Source organism: Lontra canadensis, unplaced genomic scaffold (genome assembly GCF_010015895.1).
Source record: "Lontra canadensis isolate GAN:19392208 unplaced genomic scaffold, GSC_riverotter_1.0 scaffold68, whole genome shotgun sequence".
Lineage (NCBI taxonomy): Eukaryota > Metazoa > Chordata > Mammalia > Carnivora > Mustelidae > Lontra > Lontra canadensis.
In genome coordinates this window covers 3,493,661-3,514,410 of record NW_022631062.1, presented here as the reverse complement: position 1 = coordinate 3,514,410, position 20,750 = coordinate 3,493,661, and the positions used below count along the sequence as shown (strand labels likewise).

At 40.1% G+C, this 20,750-nt stretch overlaps 2 pseudogenes; one reads left to right on the top strand and one right to left on the bottom strand.

The window, feature by feature from the left end:
* Positions 1 to 317: 317 nt before the first annotated feature.
* On the top strand, positions 318 to 15,885 carry LOC116880844 (annotated as a pseudogene).
* Positions 15,886 to 19,272: 3,387 nt separating this feature from the next.
* LOC116880858 lies at positions 19,273 to 19,435 on the bottom strand (annotated as a pseudogene).
* Positions 19,436 to 20,750: the final 1,315 nt, after the last annotated feature.

Below are 20,750 nucleotides of genomic sequence, written 5' to 3'. Positions count from 1 at the left end.
GTTTTATGGAGGAAGGGTGAATATATTTTCACTTGCATAAGGTATGATTACTTTATATAAGGCAAGACCATGTTGCTGCAATTTAGGGACAGGTGGAAGGCTGGGTGTTTATGCCAAACAGCCAAAAGGGTGGACAGTGTTGACCCATCAGCCCTTGGTATCCATTTCCACTCCCCTTTCTATTTTATTTAGGTTCTGCTCTGAGTCGCTCTTAAACAACAAGAAAGTGAATCCAAGCTGGAAAGCATCCAAGTAAAAGTGAGACAAGGGCCATCTCTCTGACACTGTGCAGGCTACAGACAGAGAGGCATGAGCGGATGCGTCTCCTGGCCTCCAGCTTCATGGGTATGAGACAGCAGTGATACTTGTGGCTATGGCAACAGCAGCTTCTGGAGCTCTGTGCCAGGCTTATGGTTGTGAAACCTGGAAATCAGCATTCCAGCAGCAACGCCATGACTTTGACTCCTTTGCCCCTTTCAATTACTTCGTTATCATCTAAATCCCTTAACTGAACTTCATTTATGCCAGAAATAGGGTGAATTTCTACTTTCTACATTAAATTCTAGCTGATACAAGGAGGCTAGTTAAATTAATTATGGTATATCCATATGTTGGCATACTCTGCATCTACCCAAAAAAATATGCAGCTCTGTGTGTTCATATATGGAACAAGCTACATGATATATTACTAAACAACTGTCTTAGTCCATTTGGACTGCTATAATATAATACCATAAACTAGATAGCTTTAAAACAATAGAAATTTGTTTCTCACAGTTCTGGTGGTTGGAAGTCCAAGATCAGGACACTGCAACACAATATTAGCAGGGGATTTTAACACCCCATTTGCATTAATAGATAGATCATTCAGGGGGCCCCTGGGTGGCTCAGTGGGTTAAAGCCTCTGCCTTCGGCTCAGGTCATGATTCCAGGGTCCTGGGATCGAGCCCCGCATCGGCTCTCTGCTCAGCAGGGAGTCTGTCTCCTTCTCTCTCTCTCTGCCTGCCTCTCTGCCTACTTGTAATCTCTGTCCGTCAAATAAATAAATAAAATCTTTAAAAAAAAATAGATCATTCAAACTGAAATGTCAGTAAGAAAACATCAGCCTTGCGGTGCCTGGGTGGCTCAGTGGGTTAAGCCTCTGCCTTCAGCTCAGGTCATGATCCCAGGGTCCTAGGATCAAACCCCACATCAAGCTCCCTGCTCAGCAAGGAGCCTCCTTCTACCTCTCCCTCTGCCTGCCTCTCTGCCTGCCTGTGCTCTCTCTCCGTCAAACAAATAAATAAGACCTTTAAAAAAGAAAAAGAAAAAATATCAACCTTAAACAACATATTAGACCAGATGGACTTAATAGATATACACACAACATTCCATCCAAAAGCAGCAGAATACATATTCTTGTCAAATGCATATGGAATATTCCCCAGGATGGATCACATGTTTAGGCCACAAAACAAGTCTCAATAAATTCAAGAAGACTGAAATCCTATCAAGCACCTTTTACAACAACAATAGTATGAAACTAGAAATCAATTACAAGAAAAAAACTGGAAAAACTATAAAAACATGAAGATTATACATGTTACTAAAAAACACTGGCTAATAGAAGAAATCAATAAATATGAAGAGACTAAAACAGAAATACAACATACCAAAATCTATGGAATGCAGCAAAAGCAGTTCTAAGAGGGAAATTCAGAGCCCTACAGGCTTACCTCAAGAAACAAGAGAAATCTCTATAACAATTTAACTTTGCACCTAAAGGAGCTATTTAAAAAAAAAAATGAAATGCAGGGTGCCTGGGTGGCTCAGTCAGTCAAGCATCTGATTTTAGCTCGGGTCATGATCTCAGGGTCCTGGGATAGAGCCCCACATCAGGCTGCAAGCACAGCAGGGAGTCTGTTTCTCCCTCTCTCCCTGCCCCACCCCTTGTTAATGCACGTTCTTTCTCTCTCTCAAATAAATAAAATCTTTTTTTTTAATATTTTATTTATTTGACAGAAAGAGAGGGAGAGAGAGAGAGGCAGTGAGAGAGGGAACACAAGCAGGGGGAATGGGAGAGGGAGAAGAAGGTTTCCCACAAAGCAGGGAGCCTGATACAGGGCTCAATCCCAGAACCCTAGGATCACGACCTGAGCCAAAAGCAGAGGCTTAAGAACTCAGCCACCTAGGTGCCCAATAAAATCTTTTTTTTAAAAAATGAAGCCCAAAGTTAATAGAACGAAGGAAATAATGAAGATCAGAGTGGAAATAAATAATATATAGACTAAAAACACAATTTAAAAAGGTCAGTGAAACTAAGAGCTTGTTTTTTGAACAGATAGAAACTGACAAACCTTTAGCTAGATACAAGAAAAAAAAGAGGACTCAAATATATAGAATCAGAAATGAAAGAAAACTTACAACTGATGCCACAGAAGTACAAAGGATCATAGGAGACTACCATGAGCAATTGTACACCAACAAATGGGACAACCTAGAAGAAATGAGTACATTCCTATAAATTTATAATCTTCCAAGACTGAATGATGAAGAAATAGAAGATATGAATAGGCCAATTACTAGTAAGGAAATTAAATCAGTAATCAAAAATCTCCCAACACAGAAAAGCCCAGAACCAGATGGTTTCACCGGAGAATTCTACGAGACATTTAAACAAGAATTATGGCTAATCTTTCTCAAACTCTTCTGAAAAACTGAAAAGCAGGGAAAGCTTCCAAACTCATTTTATGAGGCCAGCATTACTCTGATATCAAAACTGGAAAAGAATATCACAAAAAAAGAAAATTATAAGTTAATATCCCTGATGAACATAGATGTAAAAATTCTCAACAAAATATTAGAGAACCTAATTCAACATTACATTAAAAATCTCATACACTATGATCAAGTGGTATTTATTCCAGGGATGCAAGGATGGTTCAACATCTACAAAATCAATCAACATGACATACCATATTAATAAAAGATAAAAATCATATGGTGATCTCAATAGATGCAGAAAAAGTATTTGACAAAATTTAACATACATTTATGATAAAAATTCTCAACAAAATGGGTACAGAGGGAACATACCTCAACATAATGAAGGCCATATGAAAAACCTACAGCTAATATCATACTCAATGGTGAAAGGCTGAAAGCTTTTCCTCGAAGATCAAGGATGCCTACTATCCCCACTTTTGTTCAACATAGTACTGGATGTCCTAGCCACAGCAATTAGCCAAAAGATAGAAATAAAAAGCATACGACTTGGAAAGGAAGAAGTAAATCTGTCACTATTTGCAGATGATAAAATATATATGGAAAACCCTAAAGACTCCACCAAAAAACTGTTAGAATAAAGAAGTCAGTAAAGTTGCAGGATACAAAATTAACACACAAAAACCTGTTGCGTTTCTATACACTAATAAACTATCAGAAAGAGAAACTGAGAAAACAATCCCAATTATAATTGCATCAAAAAGAATAAAATACTTAGAAGTAAATTAGGTGAAAGACCTATATGCCAAAAACTATAAGACACTGAGGAAAGAAACTGAAGAAAACGCAAATAAAAAGATATTCTGTGTTCATGGTCTGGAAGAATACTGTTAAAATGTCCATACTAGCCAAAGCAATCTACAGATTCCATGCAACCCTATCAAAATTCCGATGATATTTTTCAGAGCTAAAACAACTTTAAAATCTGTATGGAACCACAAAAGACCCCAAACAGCCAAAACAATCTTGAGAAAGAACAAACCTGGAGGTATCACGCTCCCTAATTTCAAACATACTACAAAGCTATAGTAATCAAAACAGCATGATATTGGCATAAAAAGCAGACACATCGATCTATGGAACATAACAGAGAGCCCAGTAATAAATCCACACATATCTGGTCGATTAATTTACTACAAAGGTGGCAAGAATATGTAATGGGGGAGCCCTGGTGGCTCAGTGGGTTAAGCTTCTGCCTTCGACTCAGGTCATGATCTCAGGGTCCTGGAACTGAGGCCTGCATCGGGCTCTCTGCTCAGCAGGGAGCCTGCTTCCCCTCTTTGTCTCTGCCTGCCTCTCTGCCTACTTGTGACCTCTCTGTCAAATAAATAAATAAAATCTTTAAAAAAAAAGAATATGTAATGGGGAGGTTGCCTGGCTGGCTCAGTCAGTAGAGCATGCAACTCTTGATCTCAGGATTGTGAGTTCAAGCCCCACCTTGGGCATGGAGCCCACTTTTTAAAAAAAGAATATTCAATGGGTAAAGAGCAGTCTCTTCAATAAGTGGTGGTGGGTGGTTCAGTCGGTTAAGCATCTCCCTTCAATTCAGATCATGATCCCAGGGTCCGGGGATTGAGCCTCGTGTCAGACTCCCTGTTCAGTGGGGGGTCCACTTCTCCCTCTGCTCCTTCCCCTGGCTCATGTTCTCTCTCTCACTCTCTCAAATAATAAAATCTTAAAAAAAAATAAGTGGTGGTGGGAAAACTGAACCACTATATTACATCAACTACAAAAAGTAATTCAAAATGGATTACAGAGTTGAATGTAAGAACTGAAACCATAAAACTCCTAGAAAAAAATAGGTGGTAAGCTCCTTGACATCAGCCTTACTAATGTTCTTTTGGATGTGACACCCAAGGCAAGGAAAATGGAAGCAAAAATAAATGGGACCATATCAAACTGTACAACTGCACAGCAAAAGAAACCATCAACAAATCGAAAAGGGAAGCTACTGAAGGAGAGAAGATATTTGCAAATCATATAACAGATAAGGAGTTAATATCCAAAATATTCATGTTGAACACATACAACTCAATAACAACCAAAAAAATCTGATTTGAAAAAATAGGCAGAGGATTCGAATATTATTTTTACAAGAAAAACATACAGATGACCAACAGGCACATAAAATAATGCTCAACATCACAAATCATCAGGGAAATTGCAAATCAAAACCACAATGAGAGGGGCACCTGGCTGGCTCAGTCAGAAGAACATGCTACTCTTGATCTCAGGATTGTGAGTTCAAGCCCCACGTTGGGTGTAGAGATTATTTTAAAAGAATAAATAAATACACTTAAAAAAAAAGAAATGAGGGCACCTGGGTGGCTCAGTCTAAAGTTAAGCAACTGCCTTTGGCTCATGATCCCAGGGTCCTGGGATTGAGTTCCTCGTCAGGGTCCCCACTCAGAGGACAGTGTGCTTCTCCTTCTGCCCCTCTCCCTGCTTGTGCATGCATTCTCTGTCTCTCTCACGTATGTGCTCTTTCTCTTGCAAAAATAAATTTTAAAAATCTTAAAAAAGAAATGAGAAGAAAATTTTAAAACAAAACAAAACCACAGTGAGAATCACCTTACACCTGTCAGAATGGCTAGACTCAAGAAGACAAGAAATAAAAAGCATTGGAGAAAATGTAGACAAAAAGGAACCCTAATGCCCTCTTGGTGGGAATGCAAGTTAGCACAGCCACCATCAAACACAGTATGGAGTGTCCCCCAAAAATCGAAATGGGACCACCGTATGATCTAGCAATTCCACTACTGGGTATCTGAAGAAAGCAAAAACACTAATTCGGAAAGATACATGCACCCCTACATTCACTACAGCCTTATTTACAATAGCCACAATATGGAAAACACCTGTGTCCATTGAGAGATGAATAGATAAAGAAGATGTGGCATATATACACAATGTAATATTAATCAGCCATAAAAAGAATGAGATCTTGCCATTTGCAACAACATGTATGGACCTTAAGGGTATTATACTAAGTGAAATAAGTCAGAGAAAGACAAATAGTGTATGATTTAACTTATATATGGAACCTAAAAAAACAAATTTCAACCTCATAGATACAGGGAACAGATTGGTGTGGTTGCCAGAGGGGTTGGGGGATGGGAATAGGTTAAGGGGATTAAAAAGTACAATCTTATAGTCATATAATAAATAAGTCATGGGGATGTAAGGTAGGACATGGGAAATACAGTCAATAATATTGTATTAACTTTGTGACAGATGCTAACTAGGTTTATCATGGTGACCATTTCATAATTTACACAATGTTGCATCGGTATGCTGTACACCTCAACTATGTCAATTATATCTCAATTTTTTAAAAGCACAACACACAATAATACTGCATATAGCACTATACAGCATCATGTTTGTGTGTCTGTATATGCATAGAATGACTCTGTAAAGACACATAAGAAATCCATAATGGAGGTTCCCCTAGAAAGAGAACTCAGGTGGCTAGCAATAGAAAGCCAAGTAGTCTTCATTCATCACCTTTGTACCCTTGGGATTTTTTCCAACTAAATATATTACACACACACACACACACACACACACACAGAGTTTATGGAAGAAAGAAAGAAATTTGAAAGGGGTAGGGTAAAAAGAAAAGAAGGCATGGAAGAAAACCCTAAGGAACACCAACAGACAAAGGAAGAAAAGCAGAGACAGAAACCCGAGGAGTGCCAGAAAGCTTGGAGAACAGGCAAGAATGGTGACACAAAAGCAAAGGCAGTAGAGCATTTAAGGAAAACAAGAGTCATCAACTGAGCCAAATACTGTGAGAGGACCAATAAGAGCAAAATTGAAAAACTGAATTGTCACTTGGTATAGGAACAAGGTCATCAGAGGTCTTGGTGAAAGAAATTTTAATGGAATGCACACTCCATCCCTCTGAAGAACACCAAGAGGTCACTGGATTCAAAGAGACACAAGTATCCTTTTTTCTGAAGTTCTATTGCTTGTTGAAATGCCGGGTCAATTCAGATGGACTCTAAAGATTGAAATCATTTTGGAGACCCCTACATACTGCTAGTGCATACACACTAATAAACGGCTATTACTAAAAGTCAGTATATTTCCTGCTAAGTGAAATGAAGTCACTTAGGCAAAGCAGTCATTCAGTTGAGCTTTAGAACACACCCACTAACATAACTTCCTAGGACATAGCTGGGTTATCCAGTAAGATCTGGCCTCTTATCTCCAAACTACAATCCTAGTCCTTTACTACTGTCTTCATAAAGTCTTTAAGAGGTTGATGATCACTACTAATCTGTAGGGTAATGTGGATGGCTACTTTTACTTTGCATATGGAAAATGAGATTCAAAGGATTAAAGTGTTCTCAAGACTAAAAAAAGGGTCATTAGGAGGAAATGGTGTCATGGGTTGTGAGATTTTTTTTCTTTCTTCCACTAAATTCATGTTAAAGCCCACTACTTTCATTTGTCTTCCAGAATAAATAGATAGCTCAGAGTAATTTGTTAACCATATTTTTTTGTCTCTTGGATCTTGAAATCTCATATAAACAATGTTGATGAAGGCACCCAGGGGGCTCAGTCGGTTAAGCGTCCAACTCTTGATTTCAGGTCAGGTCATGATCTTGGGGTCGTAAGACTGAGCCCCACATCATGCTCCACACTCAGCATGGAGCCTGCTTAAGATTCTCTCTCCCTCGGGGCGCCTGGGTGGCTCAGTGGGTTAAGCCGCTGCCTTCGGCTCAGGTCATGATCTCAGGGTCCTGGGATCGAGCCCCGCATCGGGCTCTCTGCTCAGCATGGAGCCTGCTTCCTCCTCTCTCTCTGCCGGCCTCTCTGCCTGCTTGTGACCTCTCTCTGTCAAATAAATAAATAAAATCTTTAAAAAAAAAAAAAAAAAAAAAAAAAAAGATTCTCTCTCCCTCTCCCACATCCAACCCCCACTGGCATGCTCTCAATAAATAAATTAATTAATTAAAAACAATATTGATAAAGGGGTGGCTGGCCGGCTTCGTCAGTGCAGTGTGCAACTCTCGATCCTGGGGTTGTGGGTTCACAAGTACCATGTTGGGTGTAGAGATTACCTTAAAATAAAATCTTTCTTAAAAAATTTAAAAAAAAACAGCACTGATATGGATATTCAGTGGTGCAAACAGCATAAGATTTAAATTATATGTTAGCTGAAAAAACATATATGTAATATATATTTCATTCCATATATTTCATTCCTCAGTTATGAAAGAACTTAAAAGTCACAATACTATACACTCTATTATTTTCATGCTCCTTTTTGAAGGTCTGTTGGTCTCAAGTCTGTAAGAGACCAATCTGCAAAATAACCAGTTCTCATTAAAAAAATCGCTTGGAAAATGTTATTAAACTAATAAAATGAATTAATATGTAGGTCTAGTTGAAATGACAGAGTTTAAACAGTGAGTAAAGAATGCATGACTTGTCCCAAGTGCTATTTTACAACATCAGTTGATGATAATCCTAAAAACTTTTTTAAACACTGTTGGATGAAAATTTTTAAAGATTTCCAAAAAAGGGAAGTTTGATAACACAAACCTATTTGGGCAGAGACACAGTCTTTATAGGGAACCTAGGAGCTTTCTGTTTATAAGATGAATCTAGTAGTATTTGTATTTTTTCCTTTGGGATGTAAACAAAAAGTGGTAGAAAAGATTCAATATAGTGAACTGCAAAATTATCACAATTAATCATCCATCTCAGTAAGAAAACCCAAAGATGTTTATAAGATAGGTGATTTAGATCAGCCACAATCCAACGTGAGGATTTAGGAAACGCAGTGAGCTGATGTGACATAATTGACCACATTTTTCTGTTGTCAGCTGTGGTCAAAAAGGCTACCGGGCATGAAGCAACTCCCAAAGCTCCCTAATGTGCAGACTCCAAGGAAAGCAGGCTTCGCTCACATCCAAACCTCTGCACACGCTTTTCCCGTGTAGCTCCACAACCAACGTTTCCTTTCCAGTTCTTCCTTGTCTTTCAGCACAGTATCTCCCTCCGCCCCGCAGAAAACCCTTCCCTGACCTTCACACATGAAACTGCTTCCTTCTCGTTGCAACTTTAGTGCTCTGTACGTGCTTTATCGTTACATATTTTTTCTTTGCTGAGGTTATAAATTTGTCCGTGAGGCAAATCCCTGGTCTCCTGAGGCCAGGAACAAGCACTGGGGTTGTTACCTCCTCAGACTGTCTTAGGGCAGACGACTTTTGGGGGGACGCCGAGGTGGCTCAGTATGTTAACCATCGCTCTTTGGCTCAGGTCATGATCCTGGGGTCCTAGGATGGAGCCCCGCATTGAGCTCCCTGCTCAGCAGGGAGTCTGCTTCTGCCTACGCCTGCTACTGTAAGGGCCTGTTCAGCCAGAGCGGCCCCGCCTCGGTTCAACAGCCATTTTGTTGTTTATGCAGTAAAACTTACACCCCCCACCCCCGCCAAGAGGAACTTACTTAAAAGCAAGTCTGGGAAACCAGTCCCAGGTAACAAAGCCCAAATACAAGGGTGGGTCAGGCCAGGTGGAGACAACAGCCCGAATGCAGGGATGAGTCGGGTCAGGTGGAGACACCCAATCAGTAGAGCGCGCATACCGTCTCCCTAGCTACCAAGGAGTGTGGGCCCCGCCTTTTGGGCGCCAATTCTGACCAAGGTGATAGGCTAGTTCAAATGTCTACTATGGGGTGAATGGTAATGCAATTGGCCACCCGTGTGTGACCTAGCATGACTGTGCAGCTTTCTCTGTGTGTTGCAATCTCATCGGCCACCTGTGTGTGGCCAGGCCCAACCACATGGCCTTTGCTCCATAAAAGTTAGTCTGTGAGGCAGGGAGGGGTCACCCTCTCTGTAAGGGCGGCCCTGACCGGTTGGTTTGATTCTCGATGCTTCCTGCGAAATAAAGCTTTGCTTGACCTTCGCTTTGTATCACTCTCGCTCCTTTGACCATGGACCCATTATTGGGGGACCCAACACTACTCCCCCTGCTTGTGCTCTCTCTCTCTCTCTCTCTCTCTGACAAATAAAGAAAATCTTAAAAAAAAAAACTTTTTGGATGACTTCATGATCAACATGACCACAATGCACAATCATCTCTTCACTACTCTTGTTGCTTCTCAGCCACTGTGTTTCTCCTGCTGGGACACACCTCTTAAACTGCAAAATTCACATTACAGATTTACTACGACATAAACTTTTCTCCTTGATGTAAAAGTACCACTGGGTAAAAAGGGTACATGTCTCTTTAGGACTCTCAATTTCTGAAATGTGCCCACTGTAAACTTCTGTGTGTTCATTTCAGTATTAGAGCAGGAAATACACATCCCGTTTCACACATCTTTCATGAGTTTTCCTGCCCATACGTTCCTACTGAAAAGGAAAGTCCTGAAAACGGTGTTCCTGTCGAGCTCTGGGGATTACATTTGACAGGCGGGAGGGTGGGGGAGGAGGAGAAATAGGACCAGAGGAACACAAACAATTCTACTTGCCAGGCACACTCTTCTAAGTACTTTCTAATATGTTCTCATTTAAGCTTCGCAGCAACCCTAGGAGTTAAGAATCAGATAGGAATCTCTTAACCGCCACATGTGGAAATTGAAATGTGAGTGCACACTTGTGTGCTGCCTTTCTGTGCCTCTTACAACAGAACCCAGCAGAGGCGACCCAGGGGGCTGACCAGGCTGTGTTCCTCACCCGCAGTTCGGGGCATTTACAAAGCATTCACTTTACAATAATTTGTAAGCTATATGTTTAGGTTGTATGCAGTGTTTGTATGAACGTAACACTTTGCAATTAAAAAAGAAGTCTGAAAGAGAAAAGGAAGGAAGGGGGGCGGAGATGGAGAAAGAAAGCCACAGGGAGGGGGCGGGAAAGGAAGGGCATGACAAAGGAAGCATTATGTAACTGTTAGCTATTATTGTTTAAAGACAACTCCCTATGCTTTTGGATGCATTTTTGAGTGCAGGAACAAAATATTCATCAGTAAGATATATTCAGTGAAGTGTCGTGAGCACACACGCCTAAGTAGCTCTCTTTTTTTGAGGGAGTTCTACTTTTGTGAAAAACAGCATGGCATTTCAATTTTTATTCCTGTTAAATCTTTTTTAAAGATTACAAAGAAAGTTAAAGAATATAATATCTGCATACTTACTACACAGCTTTATCAATTATTTACCTTGTATCCTGTCTCAGTTATTTTTAAGTAAAATATAATTAGTTCTACAATTATGCAAGTGGAACATCCCCTCCCCAACGTGTACCTCTTTCCTCCTCCTGTTTGTCTTCCTTCTTATGGGCAATCATCATCATGATCATTGTTTATTGTTTCTGTGCATTTTTATTTATTTTTTTTAAAGATTTTACTTATTTATTTGACAGACAGCGATTACAAGTAGGCGGAGAGGCAGGCAGAGAGAGAGAGAGAGGGAAGCAGGCTGCCCGTGGAGCAGAGAGCCCAATTCAGGGCTCAATCCCAGGACCGTGGGATCATGACCTGAGCCGAAGGCAGAGGCTTTAAACCACTGAGCCACCCAGGTGCCCCTGTTTCTGTGCATTTTTATACAGATAGCATAAATCATAGACATTACTGCTTTGTGTGTTTTTGAAAAGATTTTAGATTTTATTTATCTGAGAGAAAGATAGAACACAAGCAGAGGGAGGGCTAGAGGAAGGGAGAAAAGCAGAATCCCCACTAAGCAGGGAGTCCGAGGAAGGGCTCAATCCCAGGACTCCCAGATCATGACCTAAGCCAAAGGCCGAGGCTTAACTGAGCCACCCAGGCACTCCTGTTTTGCATGTTTTTAAAATTATGTTTCACAGGGGCACCTGGGTGACTCAGTGGGTTAAGCCTCTGCCTTCAGCTCAGGTCATGATCTCAGGGTCCTGGGATGGAGTTCCTCATTGATCTCTCTGCTCAGCGGGGAGCCTGCTTCCCACTCTCTGCCCACTTGTGATCTCTGTCAAATAAAATCTTTTTAAAAAATTATGTTTCACAGCTTTAACACAATGGTTCTGTTATTTTATTTGCTGTATAGTGTTCTATTGTATAAACATGACACATATTTCATCCAGTCTCCATCTGTCCTATATTTAGATCATTTTCATAATTTTTTGCAATAAGCAATACTACAAAGAACAATCTTGTCTCCTGTTAGATAAGGTTAAGAATTTTTCTAGATATCTTCCTAAAAATGGAATTGGTGAATCAAAGGATAGTGTATCTTCAACTTTACCATCTCTGGCCAAATTGTTCTCCAAACTGGGTTTGCTCATTTGCACTCCCACTAACAGCATATAAGAATTTTCCCCAACTAGTATCTTTACCAGAACTTTGCATTATCTAGCCTTTCATGTTTGCCAATTTGAGAACATGAAATTGGTATTGTTGTTTGAAGACCTATTTCCCTAAACACTGAAGAGGTTATACATGTTTTCAAATGCTCTGTCATTATAACTTTCTCCCATGGTGACTGCCTATTTATTGTTGGCTATTTTTCTTTTAGGTCATTAATCTTTTACTTACTAATTCCTAAGCATTCTGTAAAAATTCTTCTCTGACATCTTCTTCCTCTCACGTAAGCAAATTCTTTAGGTATTTTAAGATTTTACTTATTTATTTGAGAGACAGGGAGGGAGGGAGCACAAAGTGGGGGAGGAGCAGAGGGAGAAGCAGACTCCTTCCTTGCTGAGCAGAGAACCCAAGGAGGGGCTCATCCCAGGACCCTGAGATCATAACCTGAGCTGAAGGCAGGTGCTTAAATGACTGAGCCACCAGGTACCCTAGTAATTTTTTTAATTGACATATATGCACAGAAATGTACACAAATCATAATTACACAGGTGAGTACATTTTCACAAAGGTTACCAGTGGCCACATCACAAAATAGGACATTACCAGCACCCAGAGTATCCTCGTTTGTTCCTTCTCACAAGGGCATACACTATCTCAATTCTTAATATTATGTATTATTTTTGCCGGTTTTTGAACTTTATGTAAATAGAATAACCAAGTATTTACCGCCTACTACATGGCTTCTTCCATTCAATAATAAGAGATTCATCTGCGTTTGTTCTGCTATATTGTGTTCTGTTGTATTTATATGTTATAATTTATGTACCCAGTCTACAGTTGATGGCCATTTGGACAGTGGACAGCCTTGGAACTATTGCAAAATGCTCCCATGAGCATTCTTGTACTTACCTTTTGATAAACTTACCCACACCTTTCTGCAGGGCACCTAGCTAGAATACAACAGCTGGGTAATAGGGTATTTTATGTTCCACTTTAGTAAAGACTCCCAAACAATTTTCAAAAAGAGTTGTTTCAATGCATACTCCCATCCTCAGGGTATGAGAGCTCCAGTTGTTTCACGGCCTCGCCAAAACTTGGTATTATTGGGTTTTTTTTTCCATTTAAGGCATTTTGGTGCGCATGAAATGATATCTTCACAATGTGCATCTCCCTGCTGAAGTCCATCACTTTTCAAATATCCTCTCCCACACTGTAACTTCCGACTTGCTTTTTCACTATTTTTATGCTGCCCTTTGATGAACAGAAGTTCTTAATTTCAATGAGTACAGTTTCTTTTTAATTAGTGCTTTTAGGCACCAATAATTTGATACCTCCAAAATTATGAAGATATTCTCTTATGCTTTATTCTAAATGTTTTATTGTTTTTACCATTCACATATACAGCTACAATCCATCTGAGATTGATTTTTGCATATGGTTGGGTTAGCGGGTCAAGATACCTTTTTCATATGGACATGGAGTTGACTCAGTATCACTTATTAAAAAGATCCTCCTTGCCCAACCACACTGAAACAACCCCTTATTCACAATTCAAGTGAAATGTGTGTGTCTATTTCTGGACTCTCTTCTGTTCAATATGTCTTTCTATTCTTGTGCTAATACCACAGTATTTTAAATGCTACAGCTTATAATACGTCATGATATCTGATGATATCTTTTAAGTCCTCTCGGTTTGTTCTTGTTCTTCAAAGTATTTTTTTTAAGATTTTATTTATTTGACAGAGAGATCACACGTAGGCAGAGAAGCAGGCAGAGAGAGAGGGGAAAACAGGCTCCCTGCTGAGCAGAGAGCCCAATGCGGGGCTCGATCCCAGGACCCTGAGATCATGACCTGAGCCCAAGGCAGAGGCTTAACCCACTAAGCCACCCAGGCACCCCTCTTCAAAGTGTTCTTGACAATTGCTGGACCTTTGTATTTCCATACAAAATTTAGAATCTCCTGGTCAATTGTTAAAAACTGCCAGGATTGCACTTTATTAATGAATCTGTAGGTCAGTTTGGGGAGAACTAGTATCATTACAACATGGACTCTCCCAATCCATAAACATGAGCTCTTCCTCCATTTACTTAGGTCTTTTTAATTTCTCTCAGCAATGGTGCACTTTTTGTACCTTTTATCAAATTTATTCTAGGTATCTGACATTTTTGATGCTACTATAAATGGTATTTTAAATTTCATTTCCTACTTGCTTACTGCTGGCATATAGAAATACAACTATCTCTATGCAACAACCTTACTAAATATACTTATTAATTCTTATAGTTTACCTACAGATAGAGCTTTGGATTTTTTTTTTTTACATAGACAATGATGTCATTTGAGAATAATGATAATTTCACTTCCTGTCCTTGAATCATTTGCCCTTCACATTTATTTTCCTTCTTGATCTGGTTAGGACCTCAGTATTGAATAGGACTGAGGTACAATGGGCATCCTTGTCTCATTCCCCAATCTCAGGGGAAAAGCTTTCCATAATTCACTGCTAAGTGCAATGTTTTACAGTGACTTTTTTTCAACAATGACTTTTTATCCCTAGATCTTTAATATTCATTATATGTGTAGTTTGCTGCATTTAAGAATCTCTTTTTTATATATAAAATGTAACCGTGGGTTTCTAAAATTTTTTATTTTGACTGATTGATTTTGAGAGAGTGAGCAAATGGGAAGGGGCAGAGACAGAGGGAGGAAGCGAATCTTAAGCAGGCTCCATGCTCAGCAAGGAGCCTGATGTGGGGCTCGCCCAATGTGGGGCTCGATCTCTCAACCCTGAGATCATGACCTGAGCTGAAATCAAGAGTTGGATGTTTAACTGACTGAGTCACCCAGGCTCCTTTGTGTTGTTTTTTTTAAAGGTCAATACTTGATAAATTTCTGGCATATGATTTCCATTTTGGGTAGCTATGTTGCTTTCACTAAAATCTATAAAGGGATCTGTCTCTATTTTTTTGTTTGGCTATTATCTTTTTATTGCATTTTGAGAAATAAAATAAAAATAAAAATACATAGATCTGGATTTACATCAAAGATATTCAGGTCACTTATCCACCTTTTTTTTTCCCAAAGGGGGGAAAAGGGGAGGGCCAGAGGGAGAAGGAGAGAATCCCAAGCAGACTCCCTTCTGAGTGTGGAGCCCAACACTGGGCCCGATCTCAAGACCCTGAGACCATGATCTGAGCCGAAATCAAGAGTAGAATGTTTAACTGACTGAACCACCCAGGTAGGTGCTCCTCTTATCTACATTTTTTTAATTTAAATTGAGATCAAGATAAATTTTGAAGGCTGAAGATCCACTGATTCATTTCTTTCATTTAAGAAGCAATTTTAGCCCTTTTACGAAGATGGCGCCGAAAGCTTAAGAAGGAAGCCCTTACCCCTCCCAAAGCCGAAGCCAAAGCAAAGGCTTTGAAGGCCAAGAAAGCAGTGCTGAAAGGCGTCCACAGTCGCAAAAAAAGATTCGCACATCACCTACGTTCCGACGACCCAAGACTCTGCGTCTCCGAAGGCAGCCCAAATACCCTCGAAAGAGCGCCCCCAGGAGAAACAAGCTTGACCACTATGCCATCATCAAGTTCCCCCTGACTACTGAGTCAGCCATGAAGAAAATAGAAGACAACAACACACTTGTGTTCATTGTGGATGTCAAGGCCAACAAGCACCAGATCAAACAGGCCGTGAAGAAGCTCTATGACATTGATGTAGCCAAGGTCAACACCTTAATCAGGCCTGATGGAGAGAAGAAAGCATACGTTCGGCTGGCCCCTGACTATGATGCTTTGGATGTTGCCAACAAAATTGGGATCATCTAAACTGAGTCCAGCTGGCTAAATCTAAATAGTTTTTTCATGATAAAAAAAAAAAGAAGCAATTTTAGAGCAATTACAATGTACCAAGAATGATGCTAGGCTCCAGGACCTTTGAAGGCCGAACATTCATCAATTAACTACTTATTTCACTTAATAAGAATTTTTTTGAGAAATTATGGTACACCTGGGACTGTGCAAGGCCCTAGAGATATAGAGTTCTCCTCAAAGAGGTCTGATTACACAGGAAAAGACTGAAACCCAGACACTGATCATATAGCATGGGAAGTTCACTGACATACACACGCACGTGATCACACACAGAGGGGCAGTCAGCATCTGCGAAGACTTTGCAGAGGTGATGCCTGCACTGAAGCTTAAAAGAGAAATACAGGGGTGCCTGGGTGGCTCAGTGGGTTAAAGCTTCTGCCTTCGGCTCGGGTCGTGATCCCAGGGTCCTGGGATCGAGCCCCGCACCGGGTTCTCTGCTCTGCAGGGAGCCTGCTTCCCTTCCTCTCTCTCTCTGCCTGCCTCTCTGCCTACCTGTTATCTCTGTCTGTCAAATAAATAAATAAATAAAATCTTAAAAAAAAGAGAGAGAGAAATATAAGTTAGTTAAGTAAAGGGGGGATAGAAGTAGAAATGTTGCATCAGGAGTAAAGGGCTAAAAGTAAGCAAACTAAACAGCATCATTCATTCATTCCACAAAAATTTACTGAGTTTTTCCTATGTCACAACTGTTGTATTAGTCACAAGGTACTGATAAGTAAAAATCGATATAGTCTCTGCTCTCCTGAGTAGCTCTAACATAAAGAAGAGGCATTTATAAAATGACGTATAAGACCTTCATCTAAATATCGATTAACTTGTTTTTTCTCAAGATTTTATTAATTTTTTTTATTTGACAGAGAGAGCACAAGCAGGCAGATTGGCAGGCAGAGGGAGAGGCAGAAGCAGGCTCCCCGCTGAGCAGACAACCCAACATGGGGCTCAATCCCAGGACCCTGGGCTCATGACCTGAGTAGAGGCTTAACCAACTGAGCCACCAGGCCCTCCTAAATATCCATTAACTTCTAAACACTTTCTGGTAATATAGTCTGCACATTGTTATATTACTACGACAAAAGTTAATAATATATATATTAAATAGCTCTAATTTAAGAGTTTCTAACGTTTTAGTGGGAGGTCTCAGAAATTCATTTACAGTTTGGTTGTTCTTAAACAATAGCTTAAAAATCAAACTATATTATAAATGGCGGTTAGGTTTACTCTCTGGTGCCCAAAGCCAACTTAATGCATAATACACATGGTGTAAAGCATGAACTGTCCTGTTTCAAATATACTGAAATATACTGAATCACCATTATGTCAAGTGAATATGTAATATGAATTATGTCAAGGAAAAATGTAAGGCTCTGGGGAATACACTGTAAAAGAAAACATAGACCTGGATCTCACAGGAGTTAAAATTTAGTGAGAGACAAATAACTATACAAATGAATGTATAATGATAATCTGAGATGAGTGCTAAGATAAAAGGAAGAAAGCAGTGGACATACGAGCACCTGAGCCTAATTCTGAGGTCTGGGAAGACTAATCTGGCAACTTGGCAAAGGGATGAAAGAATTATGATTTTCATTTTCTTTGGGCAAATACTCTGTAATGGAATCACTGGATCATAGGGTAGTTCTAATTTTTGGAGAAATCGCCATACTGTTTTCCATAGTGGCTGCACCAGTTTGCATTCCCACCAGCAGTGCACAAAGGTTCCTTTCTCTCCACATCCTCACTAACGCTTGTTTCTTGTGCTGTTGATTTTAGCCATTCTGACAGATGTGAGGTGATAATCTCATTGTGGTTTTGATTTGCATTTCCCTGATGATGAGTGATGTTGAGCATCTCTTCATGTGTCTGTTGGCCACCTAGAGGTCTTCTCTGGAAAAGAATTACTCTGCCCATTTTGTTTTGTTATCTTTTAAGATTTTATTTATTTGACACAAAGAGGCCCATTTTTAACTGGGGATTCTTTCCCCCAGTGTTGAGCTGTGTAAGTTCCTTATATATTCTGGATATTAATTCCTTACCAAGTAACATACAGAATGTGGAATCATTACATTGTATACCTAAAATATAATACTGTATGTTAATTATATTACAATAAAAAGAAGTGAGGGAGATGAAAGAACATTCTGGATAGGATGTTAAGGGAACAGAGACAAGATCAGCATAGATAACATAAAAAAGGGGAGGAGGAGAGTGCCATGAGAAATGCCCATCCAGACCACACCACACCTTCTTTCTAAGAGCAAAGGGAAGCCCCTGAAAGATCGAAAGGAGTGGAGTATCATGGCAGATCTACGTATTAAACAGCCCATCCCACTGTACCACGGTGAAAAGATTGTACAGAGTCCAGACTGGAAGCAAGGCATCCAGTTAGGAGGTTACCATGCTGATCCAGGAGGGAGGGGACAGTGGCTCATAACACAATAGCAGCAGCAGAGATAGAGTAAAAGATAAATGAGTTGGACAGGTATTTAGGTGCTAGGACTTGTTGCAGGATTACTGAGAGGGCAGAGAGAAATGGGGTATCAGGGATGACTACAAATCTTAAGAGCTACTTAGGAAGAACTGATTGAATGCTCCAACTGAGTCAGAAAAGTAACAGGTGGTATCCAGACATATGCCTCGAACAATAGTGCATAATGATTTAGCTACTGAAACTCACAGAGACACAGCAGGAAGTTTAGGAAGAGAGGTGAGGAGTTTCATTTTGGACTCGCTGCATTTAGATACTTTGAGTATTCCATGGTACAAGACAAGCAGGTAGCTTAGAGACAGGAGTCTGACACTGGGATAGTGTGGAGTAGAGACAAAGCAGTGGGATTCATGATTTTGCAGGTTACAGATGGCCCCACTGGTGGGGTGGAAATGAGACTCTGGGGAAGTACCACCATAATGAATCAGGGTTGCAGGTCTCACCATCTCTTATGTTAATTAGAACCCAACCTCCTTTAGCTACATGCTAACCCCTAAGGAAATCATATCTTGTCTGTGTAACCTCCCCAAGTTTAATTACAACCCAGGAAGGGTGACGGAGAATTAGATTCACTATCTTCCTTCAATGGAAACCAAGTGTTGAGTAAAGAAAAGCAGAAGAATTTAACATTTCAGCCTCTTTTGCAATCTTCCTCTTCCTATATGAGAATTCATCTTTCTCCAACCTCTCTAGCCTCTTACTGCAACAAACATTTGTGAGACGATATGCACAAACCAGGCTTGTACCACTCTCAGAAAACCATGTGCAGACCTGGGATATGATTTATCATTAAACCTAATATTTATTTTTCATTATTAAATTTTAGTTGCATGCCAAGACAATGAAAAATTAAGTCTGGTATAAGGCTTGTGTAGAGCCATGTACCACTCTAATACCACCTCTGGTACAATCTTTTATATTTCTAGTTACCACAGCAGGATACTGGGGAAAGTTTTCAATTAGCAGTAACTGCACCTTGGATAAAGCTCATTGGCTACAATACCGTCACTGCACCGAGCTATAACCCCGTATATTTCAAACCTCCTTAAAAAGTGTGTCTAGGGGCGCTACAGGAAAAAAACTGAGGGTTGCTGGAGGGGAGGTGGGTGGGGGAATGGGATTAGCAGATGATGAGCATTTAAAAGGGCACTTGATGAGAAAAAAAAAAAAGAAGAAGAAGAAAAGGAAAAAAGAAAAGTGTCTGGGAGCCTGGGTGGTTCAGTCAATTGGGTAACTGACTCTTGATTTCGGCTCAGACCCTGATCCAGGGGTAGAGAGAAGGAACCCCACATCAGACACCATGCTCAGTGGGAGTCTGCTTGAGATTCTCTTTCCCTCTCTCCCTCTGTCCCTTCCTTCCCCACACCCACACTCTCTCTCTCAAGAATAAACAGATCTTCTTTTTTTAAAGTGTGTCTAAAATAATTTGGCTCACTTTCCTGCTTTTGCTACATGGAAAATAGTGGCCATATGAGCAGGCACTCAGTACGTTGACTACTACATTCTTTAGGACTCTTGGTTGCAAGTGACAAAAGCCCCTCTGCAAGCAGCTTAAGAAAAGAGAACGTACTGCCTTTGATAGCTTAGGTAGTTCACTGACTGAATCTAAGAAAAAGGTGCAGAATCTGAGAAATCAGGGAAGACCACCACCAACACACCTTACCTACTGGGATTTCAACTTGTTTCTGTTTCTCTTTATGAGTTAGTTTCATACATTGTTATTATACATCATCCTCTCTGTGGGGTGGGAAAGATGTAACCCCAGTCAGAGTTTGTCTGCTTCCTTTCCACTCAAGCTGCTTTTACTCCATGTCCAGGTAACAAGAACAAGGAATAATTCTGTTTGGTGGAGAGAAGAGATATTTCATTGGGTCAGGCCTGGGCCAGAGGGAGAGATCTACTATCACAATAAAGAACATGGCAAATTTTTCTGAGGTCTACCAAATAAAATCATTACCATACAACCCATACAATGGCGATGCCCAAAATCTTATATTTTGGATGGCATGAAAAAAACCTGTGACAATACCTCGGAATCATCCTTGTGAATGCTAATTCTCACTGGGGAGTATTGTGTATGTAGACAGAATAAGACGGGGGACAGAAGCCTGTATGTCGCTGAACATCCCTAAAATATTATATTTGTAGTAAATATTAATCTCCAAAAAATTAGGATATAAAAATCATTTTCAGTTACTTTTGAACCAAATTTGCCATCTTTACTTTTTTAAGATTTATTTATTTATTTGTCAAAGACAGAAAGAGAGAGAGAGAGAAAGCACAAGCAGGGGGAGTGGCAGGCAGAGGGAAAGCAGGCCCCCCACTGAGCAAGGAT